The sequence below is a fragment of the Vitis riparia genome, chromosome 19 (genome assembly GCF_004353265.1).
Source record: "Vitis riparia cultivar Riparia Gloire de Montpellier isolate 1030 chromosome 19, EGFV_Vit.rip_1.0, whole genome shotgun sequence".
Classification (NCBI taxonomy): domain Eukaryota; kingdom Viridiplantae; phylum Streptophyta; class Magnoliopsida; order Vitales; family Vitaceae; genus Vitis; species Vitis riparia.
In genome coordinates this window covers 24,112,182-24,119,176 of record NC_048449.1, presented here as the reverse complement: position 1 = coordinate 24,119,176, position 6,995 = coordinate 24,112,182, and positions in this window count along the sequence as shown.

Below are 6,995 nucleotides of genomic sequence, written 5' to 3'. Positions count from 1 at the left end.
GCAAGACAAAGTAATACCTGAACCTGCCTCAAACCTATCTCAAGTTTTTAAAAGCTACCAAACCCGTCCCAAACCCATTTATTTAAATTTTAAACTCGTCCCATTAGGAGCAAGGTGGGGAGGATACTCGACAAAAACCCACCCCATTGCCATCCCCAATATTCTAGCATAGTTTATTTTATTTCCTATACTAGTCAATTTTTTTGTATGTTATTAAAATACCATTTTATTCCATTTTTCATTATTTATAGTTTGAAAGTATGTAAAAAAAGAAAAAAGAAAAAAGAGCCAGTAAATTAATAAATGTTGTAACTCATATAGGGTAATAAATTAAAATTATACATACTTATAAGTTATGTAATTATTATTTATAACTTGAAGTTATGAAAATAACAATATTAACATTTTTATATAAATTAAAATTATACATAGCTAGGAATTAATTATTATTCATGACTAAAAGTTATACAGACAATAATATTTATATTTTTCGTACTAACCAAAGTTTGCTATATGATGCTTGTGATTTGGATTTTTCTTATTAGAAAAAAAACAAAAAACGATAAAGGATAAAGGAAAAAAGGTTTCTCTTAGGTGGTGTTTTTTTTTTTTTTTTTACTTAAATTCTAAATAGAACTTTAATGCTTAATAGTGTTAAGTATTAAGTTGTTAGTTTTGATAGTATTTTATTTCTATTAAACATTGAAAGGTAAAGAAAAACTAATATGTTATTTTTTCTATTTAGAAAAAACCAAATATTTTGGTTTTTTCTATTCGGCAAAAAATTTATAATAAGTTATGAAAAAATAGAAAAACAAACAGCCTAACATTTGAAAACAAATTGTTTTAAGCAAAAAACCCAAAAAATAAACACCCTCAAGTTTACTTCTTGAATTATATTATAAAATCTATTTGTTTTCACAAATTTATAGTTTATATATTTTTTTTATATTTTTCATTTGTAAGAAAGATTTGATTAAATTGTGATTTTGTCTTTAATCCTTGTAGGGACCCTAGAAAAAAGATACATTATTCTCAAAATAAAAAATAATAAAAATTTTAAAAATATTCTTTTATCTTAATTTCATGGAATTTTGGACCATTCAAGATGGTGTTCTACTAATTTTATACATTATTTGTGTTATTTACTATTTATATTACTTCTAATTTTATATATTAATAAAATAATAAGAGGATAAATTATTTAATGTAAACATAATGAAAGAGAAGGGCTTGAATGATATTGGTAAAGTTTTTAAATTCTACCATATCATCATTTTATAGAAGGAATTTAATTTTAATTAAACTCTTTTAGATTTAATTTCTTTTGCTTGAGGATACGACATTACCTCCTACTCCATTGTTTGCAAATAATTTAATGAAAGAGAATAAAATACAATTAAAAAATTTACTATTTAAAATTTATTTTTTAAGAAGTGAATTAGAAGCCTCTTATAATAATATCAACATCCATATAGTATAAGATATTCATATATTTAAGTAATTATGAATCTTAATTATACAAAAATTCTGCTATATGCCTCCATCAATGCCTATGAGAGCAATAAATAACAAAAATGTATTATATTTTCTAATATAATTTTGTTAATGTTTCAAAAAGAAAGAGGAAAAATTGTCAATTTTAAAAGTAATATTATTCAAGGAGAGTTGTCAAATTTTCAATTTTAGTTATATCGGATATGTCAATAATATATATCTTTCTAATATTTCATAAGTCCTATTTCATAACATATGATAATTTTTATATATTAAGATGATATATTTCTAACAAGAATTATTTAAATTGATATTATAAATTTAAAATAATATTCATCTTAAACTAATTTAGACTCGCAAAATTTAATGAGATAATATTTTGTTTTATCATTAATTCAATTTTCATTTGATTTAGGACATTTTTTATTGATAAATTTTTGTCGTTTATCATATCAAAACAAAATTTATAACTTATTTCAACCATGCTAAGGTAATTTTTATTCAACCAAAAATGGTTTTTAGTAAAAACTATAATAATATAACAGTTCTAGGTGTCATTTATTAAAATGAGTTATTTTTTGTAATTAAGGCATGAATGGAAAGAGAAGAAATGAATATAATCAAGTGAAAATAGATTGACAATTCATTATGAAAATGAAAATAACAATGATTTCAAATTAAGAAGAACAATTCAATGTAAAACAATCAAATTTTGAAAGAAAAATATTTTAAATTACCATATATTCTTGAAGTTAAGATTTTCTACAAAACAATCTCTATGATGAACAAGTGTTAAAATATATTCTTCATCAAATTAGATTGAAAATCTAAATTCTTATTTAAAACGATTTTTGATTTAGCTTTAAGTTTAGATCCAATTTTTCTTCAAATTAAGTACTTTAATTCAAACGACTAATTTAAACCATATATTCAATTCGTCTTAAATCATCTTATAATAATTCACACAATGCAATTAGTTAATTTCATTAAATCTAACTTTAAGATTTTAATGAATTTACTTAGTTTGCATCATAGTAGTCATTTAAGACAATTAGAAGAGAAAATTTATCAAAATTTAGTTAATCAATTGGATCAAATTACCTTGACAAATTAGACTTCATTTCTTTAATTCACCATAGATCTTGCCTTTAGATGCTCATTTCTTTGAGAAAATGAGATTTAACCACTCATGCTTAGAGATTTAATCTCACAAGGCATGTTTGGCGAGTAAGAAAATGAAAAAATAAATAGACGCTTAGAATTATCTTAAAGATCTTCTGGAATCTTTCAAGTTGCCAAATTAGTGATTCAAAAGCTTCATATTTAGATCCTCAAAGTTTAGCACCAATGTGATTAATCTTGTATAGGTTTTCTCATAATTTGTATGAACATGCGAAGTTAAAAGAGGAGTCTCAACACCATTTTAGACCTTGCTGTCCATTTTCGAATGGGCATGCCAACTTCACTTCTCTTTGACGACTTTATAAGTTGAATAACAATTAAAGCATATCAATCTAGTCAAGTTTGCATGGATATGCGAAATTGAACTTTTCCGTGCAAAAATGTCTTTTCACTCACTTTAAGTATGTCTTTCATTGTGTGATTGGCATGCTATGCGAAACTTCATATAGCATGCAAATTTAGCTTCCAAAACTCACAAGAAATGCGCCATTGCTAGATAGTTCATGATTATGCAAACTTGACTCTTCCATGCAAATAAAGCTTTCATCTCATCCTTGTAAATTCCACACTTAACAATGTTCTTGCATCATGGCTAACATAATCCACCTTGAATTAGTAAATAAAACATTATCATTTACAACCCTTTCATTGTCTCCTTTTGTTATCTTCTTTCACCATGAACTTGACTCTCATTCTTCTCATGACCTTATCTCTCTTACTATATAAATTATCATCAATTGCACCTTAAGAATACTTTTAAATTCAAAAAAATTGTTAGTAGCATTGCAAGAGTGCAAGTATATTAATTGAGTGTTTAAGACATAATTATTACTCAAAAGATGTGAAATATACATCAATCAGTACCATTAATATATACTTTTTGAGTAGTAATAACTGGTTTTATATTTCTTCTATAATCTAGAATGATATATTCTTTTATTATGTAGAGTGATATATTTTTTCTAATACTTTATTATTATAATCTTATTATTGTGACTCCAAGTAAAGGGTTTTGCTAATAAAAATTTATTAATAAAATATTTTTATTATTATATAAAGAAATCTAAATTATAAGTTTATGTTAACATATACACCTCATTAAATTTTGATTTTTAGATAAATAAAGCATGAAAGTAGCTAGCTTGAAATAATTGTTGAGGATTTGTAGTTCTAAAGATAAGAAATATAAAATTTTTAACTCCTTTGCTATGATTTGCACACATCTCATTAATAAAACTATTTAAAAAAAATTCATATTTGTAATTTATCATACTTTATATATTTATGAGATAGTTGCATTTTTTGGCATGCATTAAATTTTAAGCATACTGAAATAAATTAAACCATACATGGAATCATTTTCTAAAGCAATTATTTACCTATTTAAATAAAAAAAATATTAATTTAGTTTAAAATAACATAGGATTAATTAAATAAATAAAGCAATAAATAAATAAATAAATAAATAATAATTTGAGTGCACATGGGCAAGTAGTTTAGAATGGTTCAGTCTATTGATAGGCTTCCCAAGTCTATCTTTAAAAAAAAAATCACAAACTCATTTCCCTATTTCCATTTATTCATATTTTTATCCAATATTAGTATATTACAATATTTTAAATAGTTTTCAATAAATATACTTATTTTCCCATCCAACGTTTTCTTGGCCATGAAACCTCCTCCATTTTCATACCGAAAATTCTTTAAATAAAACATGTAGGAAAATTTTTTGGGTCATTCTCTAATATAGAAAGAATCTTAATTTGATTATTTACAAATTTTCTATCTCATATTATGAATGGAACTACAAATAAGATAATCATTCTAATTTTCACAACATTATAAGAGTCTTGAATTAGCTTTCACATAAAAAGACCAAAAACCTGTAGAGATAAACTTCTTTTCAAATATGAAGTTTCATTTTTTTGTAAAGGGCCGTTGTTCTCTATTTTTTTTTCCACCTTTTTAAAAAGGATATTGTTCTCTATATAGAAAGAGATTTTATTCTTTTTTATTATTATTTTTAATATAAATTTTTCCTGTTTTTTGAATTATTGGATCGGGTTGGGAAGTCCACTTGGACTCCCAAACCCATTTCCAACAAAAAAGAAATGTCATTACAAACCATTTATAACACATTACATATCTTCCAAATCTACCAATATTAAGTTCAAAATTCAATCACAAGACCGAAAATAACATAAAACCCAAACTAAAATTACAAAAAAATGAGTATTTTAATATCCATTTCAATACATTTTCTACTCTTAAAAGTTAAAATAAGAAAATAATACTACCTTTTATAAGACATTAAAGCTTTTAGATGTTGTGGTAGGAAGGTAATGGTTTTTAAAAATAAAGAATTCAAACAATTTTTATTTTCTCAAATTTTAAAATTCGTAAAGATATAAAATAAATTCAATTATATATATATATATATATATATATATATAAAAGGTTGCCGAATTCATTAGTATGTTATTTTTATCGGGTGGGTTGAAGTGAAATGTGGGGGATTTTATCACAGTAAATTAAGAAATAAGTAATAAACAAAGAAGCTAAGAAGTGACGTGTGAGGTCTTTTATTTAGTTAAAGTATGAAAAAAATAATAATAATTCAATTGAAGAGAAATCTTGCTAATTTAATTTTAAAACGTGTATTGGAAGAGTCTAATTCAATTTTCAGTTTTTGGTAATATATCCCCAAATCGTTATTGAGAATTTGAATGAGTGTTGTAGCGTCTAATTCAATTTTCAGTTTTTGTTTAATATATCCCCAAATGATTACTGAGAATTTGAATGAGTAAACCATCCAAACCTACTTATCCATCAAATTTTTTTATAAAAATATAAAATATATTTAAGATATTGGAGAAAACCATAATATAACTAAACTTTATGTTGTATCTTGTGCAGCACATCTCGTTGGAAATATGAATTAAATCTGTTCAATTTTTCGTTATTTCTGTAACCTGAACAAGTCTAACTTTCCAAAATGAGAATTTTTTCCTTTTTCTTTTTCCTGTTCAAGAATTCAAAATTTCCAAAATTTCAATACATTATGAAATATGATGATAAATAAATAATTTTTGGAAATTGGACGAAAATTTAAAAGGTAATAAAGGCTGAGACAATCCCTCCTAATATATTTATTTATGTTACAGTGCACAAAATATACAATACAATCAAGCTACTACCTCATTTCACTTATCCAATTCATCAAGCTTTGGCAAAAAGCTTTAACATAAATATATATTAAGAATATGATGTTTTTCTCTCTCTTTTTTTTTTCTTAATTTATCTCTTAAATTATTTTATAAAATGCAATTTTAATGTGATTATATTTTTATTTTTATTTTTAAAATAAAAAATAATAATAAATTTTATTATATATCTAAGATTATTTATGTTATTTTTTTAAAAGCCGTTATTTTTTAAATTAAGTTTCAAATTTAAAACGAAAATGAAACCTTAATTAATAAATTTAATTCAATTATTTTATTTTATAAAAATCATTATTTCTTAATAAGTATATTTGTATTTTGTATATAATAATTAAAGTGCAAGGTGTATTTTCAGGAAGCCAATAACCGCACAAGCCTAAGTTTAAAATGGTATAATTCAAACCTAAAAATGATATTAAATCTATTATTGTAGACGTGTTTGACATTGAATATCAAATAAAAAATTGATTAGGTATGATCTTGGATAAATAGCTTTTCATAAAGTCAGGTAGTGCCTTGCAAATGGTCTACTTGGTTTGTACGTATATTTGATTTCTTTATTACTTTATTCATTTCTTTATATCATAATTCAATAATCTACACTTAACCATGCATTTGAGTCAAATACCATCCTTATTCATTCCCATCACATTTTTCTAAACCATAAAGCTTGAATTGTTAATGACATATGAAAATCGTTTGCCATGTATCAAAGTTTTCTTTCCCAACTAATCCTCCCAAAGAAGGCACTTTGTAATCGTGGAAGAAAAGCCTCCCACTTTGGTGTCTTATATCTTAATTGCTATTGTTAAAAGCAAAATAATAATAATAATAATAATAATAATAATAATAATAATTTTTATATAAAATATATATAAAAAATTATACTACTAAAAACTGTTTAATAAAAATTGAGATTAAAAGTTATTAAGTCTAATTTAAGTAACACTAGAAGTGAATAAGTGTTTAAGCCCTTTAAATATTTTCGGTTATTTAACCATCTCTTTATGATTTAAGAAAATCAAAAGAATAATCAATACAAAAGATACATATTTTTTACCTGGAAAACCACTCGTATAATATACACAGATG